Source organism: Sceloporus occidentalis, unplaced genomic scaffold (assembly GCF_023333645.1).
Source record: "Sceloporus occidentalis isolate IW3139 unplaced genomic scaffold, rSceOcc1.0.p SCAF_1, whole genome shotgun sequence".
Lineage (NCBI taxonomy): Eukaryota > Metazoa > Chordata > Lepidosauria > Squamata > Phrynosomatidae > Sceloporus > Sceloporus occidentalis.
In genome coordinates this window covers 178,780,843-178,800,339 of record NW_028316981.1, presented here as the reverse complement: position 1 = coordinate 178,800,339, position 19,497 = coordinate 178,780,843, and the positions used below count along the sequence as shown (strand labels likewise).

The following is a 19,497-nucleotide window of genomic DNA, read 5'->3' as shown; positions in this document are numbered from 1 at the left end:
AAGTGCTCATGAACTTTATCAGATGCATGAAGTGCTCTTCTGACTACATGGATACATAGGAAGTGTAGAGAATAACAACTGTCTTATCACTGCACATAAATTGCTGTTAGTAATCCAAGGGCCCAAACAGACAGGCCAAAATAAAGCTGCTTCATGTCATTTTGGAGGTATGCTGTTTAAATGACACATGCATTTTAAGATGCTACAAGCTGCCCCAAAGCTGCACTTTAGTCCTTAGGACTGGAGCATGGCTTTGGTGCAGCTTCTGGCCTCTTAGGACACATGCATCATTTAAACAGCATACCTCCAAAGTGACCTAAAGCAGCTTTATTTTGACCTGTCTGTTCGGGCCCAAAGTGTCATTTTCTAGACTTTTTGCATGAAATTTTCCTTTAGCCTCACAGTTTAGCATTCTTGCCTCCACTCCCCCTCTGTTAGTTGTGTGTACATATACACCCATATGCAACAGGACAATATACTGTACTGGACATAATGTTTGGACAAACAAAATTATGGGCTTTATTGCTTTTGCCAGGGATTGGAAAGTTACTTTTTAAAATGTAATTAGCTACAGCTGCAAGCCCAATTAAATTGGTTAATTATGGAGTTGCATTATTTTTAAACAACTCTTTGGTTCATAATATTCAAAGGTATCTACAATAATTCTTCTTTTAAGCAATTAGCCTGTAGTACAAAACACACGAAAGTAGTGATAGCCACATACCTTTAAAGCTACAAAGGTAGTCTTTAAAAAACAAATTATAACTATACTCCAAAAAGAATGAAGTTAGCCCTTTGTGTTACTGCAAAGGAAATGACACAAAACTATTAATTACAAGTAAGCTATTATTTGTAAGTAGTTGCATCTACAGTTAGTTTTCTGCAATAGCTAATCTAGTTACCCTTGTGCAGATTAAAAACCCTTCCTTGGCCAGGGTTGCCTCCACCTTGAGGCAAAATAAGGCAGAGGTTTTCCAACCGGATGTGGCTCATGGAGCAGAAGCTGTCAGAAAGTCTCCTGCACAGAATTCATTGCAATCAACAGGAATTGCACAATCTAGCCTAATATTAAGTGCAGAACCTTTCTGTAGATCAAGGACAAGGAAAATCATAATGCACTTAACAGCTATAGAAACTGTCTCATGAGGAAATAAATAAATTTTTATTTATACCCTACTTTTTCCCCAATTCAGAACTCAAAGTGGCTTACAATAAATTAAAAAAATATATTATTAAATATCCATAGGATACAAAAATTAAAATGAAATTAAACAAACAAAAAAATTAAAACCAGATTAAAACATATATCATATAATACAAGCCAGCACAACACTCAGCAAGATCCAGCACATTATTTTGGCAGGACTGGCCTTTCTTCCTCTTGGCAATAACTCTTCTCCGGATGCTGTGTTGTTTGCCTTCAAGTCATTTCTGAATCAGGGCAACCCTAAGGCGAACCTATCAGAGGGTTGTCTTGGCAAGTTTCTTCAGAGGGGATTTGACATTGCCATCCTCTCAGGCTGAGAGAATGTGACTTGCCCAAGGTCAGCCAGTGGGTTTTCATGGCCCATGTGGGGATTCGAACCCTGCTCTATCCACACACAGACCTTTTCCTCAATGAAGTGAAGACCTCTAGATCAGGGGCATCATCCCTCTGCCACAAGTGCTCCAGCTGATGTGTGCATATGCATATTTTTTCTGAATAAACATCATGGTTAAAGAGAGAAGAGGCTGGGGGAAGATGAGAATGCCGCAAGCAAAATCTGTAAGGAACTGTATTCTGAAAGCTTTTCCTAGTACTTGACCCAAAACACACAAGGCCACTCGCTCAGCAGCTCCAGCTCAGAAGCATCCAGGCCTGAAGGAAGAGCGCAGCCACTTCCATCCCAGTGGGAGGCAGAGATATACAGCTACAGGATAGCAATGGGAAATAAGACCATGGAGAAGGACTCTGCAGATTCTCACAATCCCAAGCATGTCTGTCACAGTGTCTGCCTTCCCAGCCAGCCAGCCAGCCGATCATCCTTTCGTCAGTCAGCCCAATCATCCATTTTCTTTCTTCTAGCTTTTTCTCTCTGTAACTGTTTAACCGTCTGTCTGATTGTCTGTCTGTCTATTCATCCAGTTAAAAATTTGGAAAATTTACTTTTTTTGGACAACAATTTTCAGACGCCCTAGCACTATACAGTGGGCCCTTAGCATCTGCTGGGGTTTGGTTCCAGGACCCCCTGTGGACACCAAAATCCATGGATAGTCAGGTCCCACTGAATAGAATGGCATAATAAAATGGAATCCCTTGTATAAAATTGTAAAAATCAAGGTTTGCTTTTTGGAATATTTTCAAGCCGTGGATTCTTGAATCTGTGGATAAATAATTTGTGGGTAGAGGGCCGGCTGTACTATAGGTTGCTTGACTTTCTGTCACTCTTTTGAGAGGATCTGTAGAAGAGAATGGAGGTCTCTAAGTGAGGGTGACCAATACTGGAGTGCTTGTGGGAGTACAGTGGGGGTGTTTTCTTGTGTTCTCACATGTTGAGGGGCTTTTGGTATGGTTTGGGGGCAAAAATACCCAAAAGTCACATTTAAAAAAAATGGGGAGGGTATGGTTCATCCGTGTGACTGGTATGGGGCTTTAGGGACCACAAAAGTGGGGTTCTTGGGCTGCATTTGCCCCACAGCCTGCACTTTGCTCTCCTGTGTGCTATGGTATGGTTTTGTAGAGGATTCTTGCAGAAACTGCACTGCCACTTCTGGGGGTCTTTGTTGAGCACTCGTGTATGTGCCTATAGACTTATGGTGACCTCATGAATTTTGTAGGGTGTTCTTAGGCAAGGAATACTCAGAGGTGCTTTTGCTAGTTTCTTCCTCTGAAATACAGCCTACAGCATCTAGTATTCCTTGGCAGTCCCCCTTCCAAGTACTAACCAGGGCTGTCCAGGCTTAGCTTCCAAGATGGGATCTGGTGCCTTTAGGGTAGCAGTTCACAAAAGCCTCATGTATCTTGTGCTGTCTTGAGTCCCAGCCTTGAGGACAAGACAAGATATAAATAAAGTGATTGAATCCTTGGTTGTATATCTTGGATTTGGTTTTGAACAAAAGAAATGAAGGAAGGATAAAGAATTTAAGAATGATGAACGGGAAGGTCAGTTTCCTGGGCAGAGGGGATAACTTCCAAGAAATAAAAGGGGAAACCCCTTTTCTCACTGCGTGGTTTGGGGTAGACACTAGGAATCACTGGGGAGAAAATGAACATGGTTGGTGGTCACTGACAGCTAAGGGGACCTCTGCAAGTAACATGTTACATTTTAACATATTATTTCCAAGCTCTGTTAAAAACAAGAAACATTAAACAACAACAACAACAACAACAACAACAACAACAACACAATTTAATACCAAGCATTGTACTACAAAAGACAATCAATCAAATATGGTCCCAAATTCTTCCATAAAAGTTTTGTTTCAGAAAACTACTTTGTGGAAGGCCACTAGCACAAGAATCAGAAATGCACATACAACAACATTTGGCTTTTCAGTTGCACACCATGGTTGCACATTGAGCAATGCAGAGCAGCACCTGATCATATGTTGTGCAATGTTGCTATTCTGCATGGGGGTTCGATAGTAGCATATTGCTGCATGTGGCTGGATTTGAACTATGCTGAGGGGATGCTGGATTGCAGCCACAATGATCATCATTAGCATCATCACAACCATCACCGTCACCAGCTGCCTTGAGATGCCTTGAGTCCTTTGGGGGAGGAAAACTGGACATAAAACCAATTATACAGAAGTACATAAATAATGTGGTTGTGTCCATAGAACAGGAATGGAATAAACGTGGCCCCCGGACCCCCCCTTCCATTAGAAAAATGAATGGTGTGTGCTGCTGCGCTGCTGCACCCAAGCCCCATTATAATGGTGGCACTTAGTCTGGACCTCCCCCCCTTCCTAAAATCCTAGCTACGTCCCTGGTGCTCATGGCTGAAAATGGACACGGTTGCCTTGGAAAGTTTCTGAGCACTGTTGAGTGGGATCCATGGATTGCATGGAGACATACTGGATTGCAAAGGAAGTATCTTTTTGTGTTGCCAATGGATGTTACATTTCCTGGAGAATCTCTCAGTTGCCCCATGGCCAGAAGGAGGAAGTTCCAGCCTGCAAGAAATAGCTCCCCAGACCATCTGAACTGAGAACAAAGACAGCAAAATGCAGACCTATGACTAACATCTTCATTTCCTCCCCTCCTGTAGGGTTTTAAACACCTTGTCTGATGAAGAAGCTGGTGGAGTTTTGAAAGCTTGTAATATAAATAAAAAGCCCTCCTCCCGACCACCATCTTGAGGGGGAGAGAAGCAGGCCAGCAACAACAGGCCTCTGCCTGCAAAGAAGACAAGCCCTCCTCCTGACCACCATCTTGCTTGTCTTTATTGCATGTTGTTCGTTTTTTATTGGGTTTTGTGAGGTTGTTTTTATGATGTGTAAGTTTTTAAATGATTCTGTGAACCGCTTTGATCACCTCGGAAAAGCGGTATAAAAATAAAACATATTATTATTATTATTATTATTATTATTATTAGTATATTGTGAATTTTCGTTGGCTCAACAAAAGTTTCACTGTTTAGTGGATTTTTGTTGTTATTGGGTTTGCTATATGGCCAACACGGCTACCCCTGGATGTCCATCAGGGCAACTAACATTAAACTAACATTTGATGGCTGCATCTGCACTGCAGAAATAATCCAGTTTGACACGACTTTAACTGCCATGGTTCAATGCTATTACATTCTGGGAATTGTAGTTTTGTGAAACATTTAGCCTTCTCTCTCAGAGATGCTTGGGTGCCATCACAAACTACAGTTCCTAGAATTCCATAGCACTGAGCTGTGGCAGTTAAACTGGATTATTTCTGCAGGGCAGATGCAGCCGATAGCTATTTAAGATGCTGTACCAATGCCACCATCAGAGGTATCAGCTTCACCTGGCTTGTGATCCCCAAGCTCTTCTGTCTCCCCTTTACCTCACTCTTTTAGTTTCTCTGTGGCTTGTCCCTCCTGGTGCATGCACACATGCGCACCTACCCACCATGTTCTTAAGACATACTCCCTTTACTCCATACTCAAGCAGGAGGAACGACATCTGCTTTCTCACCCTCTGACCCTGATCTGCTGGAACAGTTAAGGGCCCTGCAGAGAGATTCAGCACTTGAGTAGCCTAGAACCCCTTGGAAGAAATAAATTGTCCTGGATCTGCCAACTATTTATGTATTGTAGATTAAAATCACTGGGTGACCTTGGGCAAGTCACACTCTCTCAGCCTCAGTGGATGGCAATGACAAACTTCCTCTGAAGAAACCTGTCAAGAAAACCTCTTGTTAGGTTCACCTTAGGGTCAGCATATGTCAGAAATAACTTGAAGGCACCCAACAAAAACCAAGACTAATGCCTACAGATTTCAGTTTGCAGGCTCCAGATTTCAGTTACCTGTTTTAAATAAAACCACTCTGAAATGGAGACTCCTAGGACCTTGTTACTACCCATGTGAAGCTTCAGGTGATTAAGTTTTACAGTTTTGGAGCCCCAGTGGAGACATATACTTTTATTATTTTTATGTCAGTTATTGAAATAGCAAGGAATGGCCAAGAGATTGGGGGGGAAAGGGAGACATCAGATAGATAAGCAGCAAAGGAGCTTTCTGTACTTGTGGTGGAAGCCTACAGCTCTCATCGCTCCCACCATTCAACATGGATGGGGATGATGGGAGTGTAGAACAAAACTTTCAGAAGGCCCCTGGATCAGGGAAGGCAGTGGTAAGAGAATGCTGGCATCTCTGAAGGATATGGAGAATGATGTTGGTTGGGAACTGGGCTAGGGTTATGAATTAACTGTGAGTCCTTGGGCTGGGGTTTTAATTTAATTTAATTATCTTTAACATCCTTTAAATCTGTTTCAGGTATTGCTCTGTTTGCTGACTCTCCTGCTTTTACATTGTGGTGCTAATTTTTGGGAGAATCTCCCAAATGAACAAGTGAAGAATTGTTGGTGTTTTAGGAGTAAGACAGTGTTTCGGAACACGTGGTTCTCCATATGTTGTTTGACTGCAGCTCCCATGATACTCTGTCAGAAAACCTGCTAACTAGGGCTGATGGGAGTTACAGTCTAGCAACATCTGCAAGTCTGTACATTGGCCACCCCACCCCGGCACTAAAGCATCAAAGTTTCTCGGGTCATCCCTGGCTTTGCAAAATTCATTGATGAGAGGAATGCCACTCCTTCGAAAGCTTGGAAGTAATTCATTTAAAAATGTAATTCATCACATGTACTTAATTAATTTTGGAACAATTACGTTAAAAATTGTGGTTTTAATAATTATAATAATAGGAATGATGAACATTTCATATTAATTTAATTCATTACGTGCGTAGATTGTTTGGAAATGTTAACCCTTTTTGGTTACATGTAGTCATTTTAACTGGTTTTTAAAAAATGCAAAACTAGTGTGTTACTGACAATTAATGCAAGAAATTAATTCTACAATTGTCACAAAAGCAGACAATCCTATAAAGTTATTTTTTAAACTTAATCAGACAATTATACGGTATGATGGAACTGGATCTGTTATCAATGAATTTGAACTCAGATCAAAATAAGGGATTAAAAAAGAATGGAAGAAAGTCCTGATATTTATGAACAAAAAAAATGGGCTAAAGTGGCAATTATGGGAACAGAGATTGAAATTTAAGGAAATCTAATGAAACCAAGTCAAAGAATATAAAGTTGAAATAGGATATACAAAGGCAAATAGGATATTTGTTCAGAGGGATGGCTCAGATAAAGGGATATAAGGTGTTTAAAGAAGGGATTGAGATATGTATGGTTGTTAAAGCATCTCACCTTTTGTAAATATCAGCAAGGAGAAACAGGAGGGTAACGTGAAGGAAAGGTAAGGTGTCTTATGGTCGGACACGACTTGACAACCTTGTCAATGGGGAATACCTTTATCATTACCTTTTTTAAGCATGAGGACTGTAATGAAAGAGCTAACTGATCAGGTTATGTCACAGTATTAATGAAAACAAACAAATAAGCAAACAAACAAAAGGAATAAGTAGGTTTTGGTGTATGGTTAGTTGTAGGAAGTAGTATGAATATATTGTGAGTTATAGTTGAAATGAAAAAGAGGAAAATTAAAGGGAAAATGTAAATAGAAAAAATATGTTGACAGAAATTAGAAATTTTGTATTAGTTGGATTTTATGTTAATAAAAAATAAAATTAAAATAAAAACAAATTGTAATCAGACAATTATGATTAAAGATAAACAGGAACAGACCATAATAAATATCCAAAGAGTGTTCATCCTGATAGCTTCCAAAATATCATAAGGTTCAATGGTGGCCTACGTCTAGAATTTGCATATGACATACCTTATAAATGAATGCCAGGGTTAATTTTAACTTTGCTAATTAATGCAGCACCAAGCCCACTATATAGTGGACTTGCACTCTTGCACTCAAATCACTGATACAAAGGTACCCATGGACAACATCCATTTGTTTAACTGGTCTTGTGCAGGTGAACTTTGCAGTGGTTTCTGCCTCCACTGGCCAAACCATGCGTATCTTTTCATCACCATTCTAAATTGGAGAGATCAAGTGTGCAGTAGTGGTTTGAACTATGACTCTGCAGACCAGGGTTCGAATCCTGCCTTTGGCCATGGAAACCCACTGGGTCATCTTGGGCAAGTCACTCTCAGCCTCAGAGGATGACAATGGCAAGCTCCCTCTGAAAAGACTTGTCAAGTCACCATAAACTGGAAACAACTTGAAGGCACACAACTACAACAACAAATCCTCCAAAGGCCAAAGGAACATGCAGAGACACACAGTAATGCACAATGTCTAAAAGCAACCCAACTTCTAAAACCAAGACGAACGAATGAAACGGGATGTAATGTGTATAAATTTTTAAAACAATGCCTCAAAATAAACCACGCCTGTCAGCTTTCGTCTACATTGAAGCACTTACTGGTGTCCTGTAGTAGTTGAAACTTATTAGGATGATGTCGAGTGTGGGTTTGTCAAACTTGCACTCCATTGTGGGTATTACAGCATGTTTTTTTAAAGCAATGAAATTCACCTCTCCTGTTCATATTATCTGATGGGAGGTTTTGTTACTTCATTTTGGTTTTGCAAAAGTTTTTAATTTAAATTTTTGTTGCTAAAATCTTTCATGTTTTGAGAGTATTTAAAAAGCCCCCTCCCAGTCTTTCTACATGTTCCATTCAAACAAATTTGTTTCTCTCAGGTTCCCAAATTTATTGCCTGGGGCAGCTGCTTTATCTCATTGCAGGGCTGTGTCTGAGGGCCAAAAATCTTCTGTAAGGGAAATAATTTCTTCACTGAAGAGAAAGAAAAGCAACAGAAATTGGCCGACGCACAAACTGAACGAAGGAAGAAAAAACAGAAAAGCAAAGCCTCAAAAGTAGCATGAGCTTTCGTAGACTTCAGCCTACTTCTTCAGATGTGTTTTTGTTGGATGTTTCACTGATATATTAGTATATATTCTTTCATGTTTCAGCACCAACACTTCTGATGAAGTAGGCTGAAGTCTGCAAAAGTTCATGCTACCTACCTCTTTCATTCAGTTAGTTTCAAAGGTACTACAACATCCTTTTACATTTCAATAAAGACAGTGTTTTTGTTTTTGTTGTGTGCCTTCAAGTTGTTTCCAACTTGTGGTGACCCTAAGGCGAAACTATCATGGTGTACAGGGATGCAACTAAAGTGCACTTCTCCTATCAAAGTGACACAACCCCAATTTTTCATGATTTCAGTGTAATAAAGTTTCTCAGTGCATCTGACAAAGTCGACTGAAGTCTACAAAAGCTCATGCTGCCAATTTCTTTCAGTTAGTCACAAAGGTGCTACAAGACCTCCAAGTTTCTTGGTATCACATTTTCTGAGGCCTTTCCTTATTTTCTCCTTCCTTTCCTCCCTCAGCTTTAACACCACTAAATACCAACCTGGTAGGATAGCATCTACTTCCCACCAACTCCCAACTCCTCCAAACTACACGCATTGAGGTAGTTACTTAGCGATTATCGTCTCAGCACACTACTTACTACTACCTCCAACACTTTATGCTCTAAATCCTATTGTTTGTCCTGACTAGAGTAGAGTCATTGAATTAACTGGATTTATCTCTGTGTTCATGGATTTATCTGAGTGACCATGAATTCAATGGGTCTAATCCAGTTGGGATGAACCAACAGGATTCTAGCCTACGTCTGATAAAATTCTCTGTATTATGTTCTAGCAGGGCAGTCCCTCCTATAAAGTGGGATGAAGTGGCAATTTCAAGTGTTATCTCAATGGCGTCACTAAAGTCTGGTAACTCATGGTATCACCCCCATTGACCTCCTTTCAAGTTGTCTTGTGAGCTACCTTGTGTCCCTTTTTGGGAGAAAGGTGGTATAAAAATGAATATAAATAAATAAATGTTGTTTGTTTATTTATTTATTTACGGTATTATATGGAAGACAGTTGTATAATAAGATTGGAAGTCATGAATAAGAAGGAAGAAGGTTTGAGAAGGTTTAAGTAAAGAGAAGGGAAAAGATTTGAGAATGTGAATTAGAAGAAAGAATTGGAATGAAGATTTTGAGGCGAAGGTATGTTAGTGGATGTATGTGACTGAAATGTGATGGAACATCAATACTGGTATGTAAATATGTATTATGTATATGTTTTGGTCTTGTGTGATGTGTATTGTTGGTGTGTTTTGTATGTGCATAAATGCTTAATAAAACAATTTTAAAATAAGAAAAGTTGGTGAGATGTGATGTTCTTTTTAAAGAAAATTTAAAAAGAATAAAAATAATTTAAAATGTTTAAATTTTAAATTAAAAAAAAATCCTTTTATTTCCGTCTTCAAGTGGGTTTCTTTTTAATCCCATGACATATTGGAGCAGTATGTTTGCTTCTCATCCTTTCTTTTAAAATAAAATTTGTTCCGAGTTATAATGCTATGATAGAGTAATGAAATGGCATGTCTTCACAAGTTTTCTTCACAGGAAAAAAATTGCCCTCCTGACCATAGGACCATCTTAGTAAAACATGCCGCAGTTCAAAACAAAAACTTTTTAAGGCTTTCATAGACTTAAGTGTACTTCCACAGATGCATTTGAGTGCAAAATGCAGTTATTTGTTCATTTCTCTCATCACTTGTGTTAAAAAGAATGTGTTCTTTTTTTATTATTAAGGCAAGAGACTTGGATGTCCTGATCTCTTACCCTCCTCCTGTTCTTCTTCCCAAGTTTTTAAGGTCTCAAATTTACACAAGCATGGAGTTAAATATTGAATTTCCTTAAATAAAACTGTTCTAATTTGAACAGTGTCATTTCCTTATAAAATGCTGAAATACGAGTATACATGAATGGGCAAGTGAAGATACACACACTAAATAAACAAAATATTTGTATTCATACACTACATTGGTGCGACATCTGCATGTAGAAGTAAAAGGGGGTCCCAAAGGTAAAGTTTTTGAGTATCACTGGCTTTGAAGATTGAGCAGGGAAGGTTTCTTGTTGGCATTACCAATGCTAGCCATTGAGCACCGTGAATAGCCAACAAACCAATTTTTCCCCCTTCTGGGGAATTAAATGTGTTGTTTGCTGTTGTGAGACTTCAAGCCATTTCTGACTTATGGTGACACTAAGGTGAACCTATGATACGGTTTCTGGGGCTGAGAGAGTGTGACTTGCCCAAGGTCACCACACAGTGGGTTTCCATAGCTGAGCAAGGAATTGAACTCTGGTCTCCAGAGTCATAGTCCTGTGCTCAAACCACTATACTTTGCTGGAGTATACACTACATATATGTATGTTGTGTGAATTGATGGCATTAGTAGCTACTTTAGAGATGAGGCAGATCAAAGAAAGATCTAGATCTACTGGTGATTTGGAGTAGATTAACAGGGAATTCTCCTAGTTGTGTTTTGCAGCAGCGACAACAAAATAGTCCTCTCCCCTGCCCTAAATTATACTGCTGAAAAAAAGAAAAGCTTGGGACAGGCAATATAGGATATAAGCTCTGATTCTTAGCACACATTCCTGAATTCTCTTTGCACCAGGAAATTCCACCACTTGATAGATGTCGGGGTTGGGAGGGGGAACCAAAGTAGATCCCAAACAGTACAAAGTTTGCCTGGTCCTGTTTTTGAACCATACTTTGTTAGTTGCAGGGGCATCCCAATACATTTTGTGATCTGTGGGGAAGTGAGGTAGTGCCTCCTCCCATGCCATATACAGTTGGTGCTCCGCATCTAAGGATTCTTTATCCATGGATTCAACCACCCAAGGCTTGAAGATATTTGTTAAAAATCCGAAAATCAAACCTTGATTTTGCCATTTTATATACAACACACCATTTTACTACACCGCTGTATTTAATGGGACTTGAACATCAATGGATTTTGGTATCCATGGGGGATCCTGGAACCAAACCCCAGTGGATACCAAGGGCCCACTGTATACAAAAACTAGTTGAATAAACAGCTGAATCTTTCTTTAAAATATTCTTTTTAAAAAATTGCTTCGCTCTACCTAATGGTAGGACAAGACTGCCTACAAATGTAACTTGGTTTTCTTTTTTCTTCAGCTGTCCCAATTTGGTAGGGACAGTCCTGATCAATCTTCTATCATTCCATTTTCCCTTCATCCCCACTGCAAAATAACATTTCACCATCCAGAATATGTTGGACAGAACTACACATATTTGCTAATTTATCATCCCACCCCTTTTTCTAAGAAGGCCCAAGTTTCCTCAAAATTTTGACAAGAACTAAGGCTGTGGAAATAAGAAACCAGTAAAGGCACCAGATCTAGTCTGATCTTAGAAACTATGCGGGGTCAGCCCTGGATGGGAGACCACCAACCAATACCAAGTGCGGCAGTCCGTATTTCAGAGGAGGGAACTGGCAAAACCATCTCTGAATATTTCTTGCCAAAGAAAACCCTATGAAATTCATGGGGTCAGCATAAGTCAACAGGCAACCTGAAAGACACATGTACATGCACACTGAGGCACAGTCTGCAGGAAGAAGGAAACATGAAGGTGCAAGAGCTACTCACAAGCCTCCTGAATCCAGATGTTTAGAATGTCACTAGCATCTGCCTAAGCATTTCCAAGCTTTCCTCTAAAACCTTAAAGAATAGAAGCTTCATTTAAACAATAAAGGAAGATGGATCTCCCACCCCCGGCTTCTTTTTCTCTCCAGTGAAAGCACACCATTTCTGGATTCTGAAATGGAAAGAGGGGACTACAGAAGAGGGTGAGACGAGGGACTCATTCCCACTTACTGATAAATCGGTGTGCGATCTGAATTGATGGATCGATTCGACATCGGATCATGGTTTACACTGCACTTGCCCCAATCATATTTTCTGTCATTTTCTGGCATCAAACAACCCACTTATGGTTCGCATTCATGAATGAATTGATTCAAAATGATTCGGCTCCAGCTGGCCGAAGGGGAAATTTGAATCGATCCTGATCCGCTTCTGGTTCACACTTGCATTGAATCAGTTTGATGAAAAAGAAGCGGAAAAAAATAGCGTCAAAAAGATGTGGGTTAAATGGGTCTGGTGCATGCCCCCCCCCTCACCGATTGCTTCAGTGAATCAATTTAAGTGGAAACCAGGGTCGTTTGAATTGGTTCAAACCGAACTGCGATCGGTTTAAAAGGTAGTGGGAATAAGACCGAGAAAAGGAGGAATGGTATAGATGAGGAATGGGGAATAATGGCAAAAGTTGTGAAAAGGAAGAGCAGGTGGATTTGGTGGAAGCAAGGGGAAAGATGGATGTAGTGACTTTTTGAGCACTTTGTGTATATGTGTGTGTGATTTTATTTACCTCCCTCTGTGACTCTGGCAGTCACTGAAATGCAGCTGATTAAAGCAGAAAGTGATGTGCCTCGCTCTCTCCAGTGAAAGGGGATTGGTGCCAAAGCCCAGGCTGCTGGGATAATAGCTCAGTGCATTAGGCAGTGAGAAGGGAACGCGTCTGTGGGGATCAGGCTGGGGGCAGGGGATGAAACAGAGGGTCCCTTCCTCCCAAACAGGATTAACAAGGAAAAAGGAGCATTCAGCCAGGCTGAAATCCAAGAGGGGATGGGAGAGGGATGTCAGCCATATTGGGAGCAGAAGAGAACAAAGAACCAGTCCTTGAAAAGCTGCTTTGGGGTGCCTTGCTGCAGCAAACCTGTCCCTTTGCCTGCTGTGCTAGACCAATGGCCTTCTCAAACCCCAGTATCCACTTGGACTCAAGCAACTGCCCAGCTTGCTTGGTCAGCTTTGGAAGAGCCAAGTATCATCTGCACCAACTGGCAGCAGCTCTCCAGGGACTTTTTATCCCTGTCAAGAAACTTAGCTGTACCTGGAGATGCCAAGGACCTGAATCTGAGACCTCTTCTGTGGGAAGAAGGTGCTCTACAAGTGAGCTACAGCCCTAAGCAGGTCAACGCAGTGCATTTCAGATTATTTGCACTGACCTAGGGACTGATTCTGTTGAGCCAGAGCTGGGACCAGGCACATTTTGCTAAGGCAAGGAGCCTGATCTCAATGTATTGAGACTTGACAGAAGGGCCTCCAGCCACATCTCTCTCTCTCTCTCTCTCTCTGGACACTTCAGAACACCAGACATCGATCTGCTAGCTGTCTCTGATTTGTTGCTGTGTTCCTTCAAGTCATTTCAGACTTATGGCAACCCTAAGGTGATCCTATCACATGGTTTTCTTGGTAAGATTTGTTCAGAACAGGGATTGCCATTGCTTTCCTCTGAAGCTGAGAGAGTGTGACTTGACCAAAGTAATCAAGTGAGGATTTAAACCCTGGTTTTCCAGTATTTTAGCCTCCATGATTTGTTGTTATTGTTGTTGTTGTGTGCCTTCAAGTAATTTCTGACTTGTGGTGACCCTAAGGCAACGCTATGATAGGGTTTTCTTGGCAAGTATGACTTGCCCAAAGTCAGCTAGTGGCTTCCCATGACTGAGCCAGGGTTCAAATCCTGGTCTTCCAGTGGCCTAGTCCAATGTTCAAAACACTACACTACATTGTGTCCATGACTAGGGATTGCCAAGTTTCCTGGGATCCAGGTGGTACTTGAGAGGAGGCAGAACTGGAATCAAGCGGGGGAAACAGCAGAGCCTATTAGCCCCTGAAGTGGAGCCAAGGATGTCCCTGGTAGGGGTGAGTGTGCAGATGCTAGTGGATACTGGTGGGAGCTCATAGCAAAGCTCGCAAGCCAAACATGAAACAGTCTGCCTCCTTGGTTTTAGTCTAAGGGCTGTCTGCAGAGATTTTGCTGCCTATAGAACAGTAAATGGCACCCTTCTGGCCACCTCTGTGGCCAAGTCATCTGGATATCTGAACAGGGTGACCAGAGGTCATAACCGCAAAAGAGGTTAACGTAGGACATTCAATAAAATGTAAGACATTAAAAAATAAAAGCTAAACATACTAATATAAATGTAAATCCATACTTCTTAGTCATGCTCAGAATGGAGAGCACTTGGGAATTCCTCCTGGACAGAAGGCTGAAATATTCCCTGGAAAAGGAGGACATCTAATCACCCTTCACTTGAAGCAATTCCTACAAGCCCCTCTCTCCATTACTGGCAGTAGAAAATACAGTAATATCAAATAACTAGCAATTTGTTGCTCTTTTGTGATAACCAGAATCTACTGCTCAAGGTAACCATCTCACTTGTCTGAACAGGCCAGCCAGCCTGTTCTGTTCCTCACTCTTCTTGTTGTGTGTTTTCGAATCACCTTTGATTTATTGCAATCCTCAGACAAACCTATCACAAGGTTTTCTTGGGCTGAGAGGGTGTGACTCGCCCGAGGTTATCCAGTGGTTTCCTTGGCCAAATGGGGAATATCGAACCATGATCTCCAAAGGTCATGCCAAAGGTAACATCCTTCAGCCTCCACATTTTGTCTCTTTTACTTATTTCGAAATAGAATTGTTAGACCTGTTTGCAAATCACAGAACTGAATTATCTATATGTATATCTATAGCCAATTCCTTGATTTTTTTAAAAAAACCCAGTAGACTGGATCCTAGATCCAACATTAGAACTCTTCTTGAAATATGCATTTTTGTTAATATGGAAGGAATGGTTTTGTGGATGGTGGAGCGGTGTGGAGTGTGATAGTCCAGCTACAGTTTCATTGAAGAAAGAGATTGAGATTGGAACTGAGATTAAGAGGAACAGAGGGAGAGAGAGAGAGAAAGGTCTAGCCCAGAATGAGGACTGAATCTTAGAGCATCAGTTCTCAAAACCTTTTGTGTATGTATGTCATTCAGTCAACCTTGTACTGTATTTGTCAGAAAGCAATGATAAGCCACATAAGAAGATATATTTTGCAATAATATAGAAACACAGTCCATCACGATAGCATTCAGAGTGATTACATGCATACTTTTTGCAGCTTTAGTAAACAACGCTGTGTGATATATGGGTCACAATCTGACAGTGACCAACATATCTTCACAAGATGAACCTTCTGTAGGGAGGCTATGATCTGTCCTAAGAATCTCTCCCCAGGATTTTGATATAAGTGACAATATAATAAGTAGTGTGAGACATCCTCTGCCTCTTCCATGTCACAAATGCAGAGTTTAGGTGGGTGGGGAGTACATGTTGCAGAATACCAGGTATATCAGTGGACCATTTAATAATTGCATTTTTCTGTAAATTAAAGCACATACCAAATTCAAATTTTAATAACATCTTTTTTCTTCATCATCAGTTCCAGTGCATTATTATGAAAATCCCAGATCTGGGCCACTGAGAAAGCCCCCCTCAAGTGCTACACTTTTAGAGGTTTTTTTTTAGTAGAATGTGATAGTGCCATATAATGAAAAGCATAGAGACGGGAATTTGTTAATCTGTTTGATCATTTGACCCTGGTCAAAATGGCTGCTATGTGAAAAAGGTAAATCCATGCAAGGCCAAGTTCAATTATTCCTCGTGTTCTGCCACATTTTTGTTGACCACCTAAATGGGGTCCATGGAGCATTGCTTGTCTATGGGTCAAGGTGTGAGATCATCTATCCTAATGCAACAGACTTTTCCGTGTTCAAGAGAGGGCACCACGTCCAACATATGCTTTTCTTTGTTTTAGTGACAAAATCCTTTTCCTGAACTTGCCTAGTTCTTCTCAAATTCTTAGATTACACCTAATGATATTATCGGCAGAGTTGGGCACCTGAAAAGAACCTTCCATCCCTTTTGATTTCTTTTACATCCTGCCTTCCACAAAGGCTGATGGTAAAGTCCTTCATCGGACCACTAACATCAAGGTACTGAGTACTCAAATGCCCAGCGAACCAGGCCCAGCTGCCAACCATGAACCTCAGACCTCCTCCTTGATGGTATATTCCACTCTGGCCGAACAAAGTTACCAGTTCCATGTGTGCTTTGCTGCAATGGAAACACAGGGGGTAGTCACACTGGAGAATTAAAGCAGTTTGATGCCACTTTAACTGCCATGACCCTAGCCTACAGAATTCTGGGATTTGTAGTTTGGGGAGGCACCTGAGCTGACAGACCAGGCTAAATATGTCACCAAGCTACAGATCCCAGGATTCTGTAGGATAGAGTCATGGCAATTAAAGTGGTGTCAAACTGCTTTAATTCTACAGTGTAGCTTCACCCACAGCCTGAAAACTGAAACTTTTGGACTATACCTCCCAGGATTTGGCAGCATAACCAGTGGATTCTGGAAGTTGTAATCCACAAAGTGACTTTTCCAAGCTCAGACTCTAGACCAGCAGCAATGACAAACCTGTTGCATGTGGTTTCTATGCCTCCTTACTTGACCCTTTTACATGCTGGACCAGATCAGAGTAAATCCAACGTTCTGCTTTCTCAAGGGCTTTGTTTAGGGTCATTGCATAACTCTGGGTATCGGATGTGCCCCACAATATCCCTTACAAACTGCAGAGGACAGGGGACCATGATGTATATTTAGAGAGCAGCTCATCAGAAAGTATCTGTCCAGGGCCAGCCCAAGATATTTTGTTGTCTGAGTTGGAGAAAGAAAGGGCATACACACTTAGGTCAAGGCACATAGTAACTAAAGTAAGCCAAATTATTTTTGCTCATGAAGCAGAAAATCCTATAAGGGCTTGTCTTTCTTGGAAGTAAAAATATAGTAATAACAAAATAACGAACCAAGAGGAAGCGTGGTGCAATGGTTTGTGATCTGAATTGATGGATCGATTTAACAGCGGAGCGTGGTTCCCACTACATTTGCCCTGATCGCATTTTCTCCCACTATATTTGCCCCGATCGCATTTCCCCCCCCCCCTCTAAAATAATCCACTTGTGGTTTCCATTCACAAATGAACCGATTAAAATAATTCAAAGGGGAAATTTGAATCAATTCTGATCCTAATCTCACTTGCACAGATTTGATTTATTGAAAATGAAGCAGAAAAAAATCAGTGTAAAAAAGACATAGGTTAAATGGGTCTAGCGCATGCCACCCCCTTCCCGGAATCGCTTCAGCAATTCGGATCAAGTGGGAACCAGGGTCATTTGAACTGGTTCACTATCCGATTTAAAAGGTAGTGGGAATGAAGCCAGGGAAGGCTAAATACCTCACAAAACTATAGTTCCCAGAATTATCTATCATTGAGCCAGGGCAATTAAAGTGGTCTCAAACTGGATTATTTCTACAGTGTGTTTTGTACCTTAGTAGTGTATTCCTGCACAACAAAGCCCTTGAGGTCCTTCCAGTTCTACCATTCTTTGATTCTATGATCCCCAACCTGGAGTCCTCTGGAAGAATGGTACTACAACTCCTCTTAGGGCTGGGGAATGATGGGAGTGGTAGTTCCTCCTTGGAGGAAGACATTGCCCTTACTGCCTGTACTGAAACTCAACAATAGTCAACCCCAGAATAACTATCTCCTTCCTCTCCTCCTTGGCCTTCTAGGCGAGGAGACCCACTTCCTTGCCAAGCCCTGAAGGTGGTCAGAAGCAAAGTAAGGCCAAAGTGATGGCTTTGAAGGAGAGAAACCCAACTACTTCAGGGACTGTCGCCCTTCTTTATCTGACAAGCTGCACCTCTCCACTCCACTCCCCTTCCCAAATCCGCCTCTCTGGAAACAAAGGTCCAATAAGGAATCAGACCATCTCGATCTACAGGGCACAGTTGGGTTGGGGATGTCCCTTCTTCCATTCCAGGGGTTTGGCTGTACCCCAGACTCTGCTTTTCCCTGCTCATGCTGGGATTCTAGGAAGACAACACAAAACCACCATGTCCCTGGGCATGTGCAGAGTGCATTTCCCGCCTCTCTGCATCTTTACAGAGAGCCCCCGATAGAGTTCTGCTCAATGAGGAAAAGGGACTTCCAACACAGTGGGGTGGCATTTCCAGAGACCCCTATTTTGTCTACAAATAAAGTACCACTTGCTTTCTCAACATTAGGAGGAAGTTCCTGACAGTAAGAGCTGTTTGACAGTGGAACACATTCTCTCGGAGGGTGGTGGAGTCTTCTTCTTTGGAGGTCTTTAAGCAGAGGCTGGATGGCCATCTGTCACAGGGAGTGCTTTGATTGAGAGTTCCTGCACGGCAGAATGGGGTTGGACTGGATCAGGGCCCTCCTTGGGGTCTCTTCCAACTCTATGGTTCTGTGATTCTTTTGGATCCCTTTGTGGTCAGTCTGTGCAGGGGTGGCCAGATGTCCTGACCACAAAGGAGGACAAGGCACCGTAAAATGTAGGACAGTCTAGAAAAATGTAGGGCATTGCAAACTAAATGCTAGAAACACTCATACGAATATAAATTCATGCTGCTTCCTAGCCATGCTCAAAACGGAGGGCATTTTGGAATTCCTCCTGGGCAGAAGGTGGAAAAATAGGACGTCTGGGTTGCTGAATCTGTGGTGGGTACTCTTATAGCCTGTGCCTCAAGAGTGCTGCACTCTGCACATCCTCAGGGGCACAGTCTTCTTGCCACTCCTCCTCCCCCTGAGCTCCCTGCCACCAAGTGCTGCACTCTGCATATGCTCAGAGGCACAGTCTTCTTGTCACCCATTCTCTGCCTGAGCTCTCCAGCATAGGAAGCCACACTATGCCCTGAGGGTGCTGCACTCTGCATATGCTCAGAGGTGCAGTCTTTTTACCATCGATTCATTACCCGAAGCCACCCTGTGCCCAAAAGGTACTGCACTCTGCACATCCTTAGAGGCACAGGGAGGGGTAGGGTTATAATGCTTTATATTGTTATTGTATTTTATTGGTTTATTTTAATGTAAGCTGCTTCGATCGTTTGGAGGAGTGGGATATAAATAATAATAATAATAATAATAATAATAACTATTTTGCCACCCATCCATTACTGAAGCCACCCTTTGCCCCAACAGTAATGTACTCTGCACATCCTCAGAGGCGCGGTCTTCTTGCCACCCCTCCTCCCCCTG

At 41.6% G+C, this 19,497-nt stretch overlaps 1 protein-coding gene across 1 annotated transcript in view; it reads right to left on the bottom strand.

The window, feature by feature from the left end:
- LOC149322877 (metabotropic glutamate receptor 6-like) overlaps positions 1-19,497 on the bottom strand; it is a 70,295-nt gene that overhangs the window by 50,414 nt on the left and 384 nt on the right. The gene's annotated exons all lie outside the window — the stretch shown is intronic.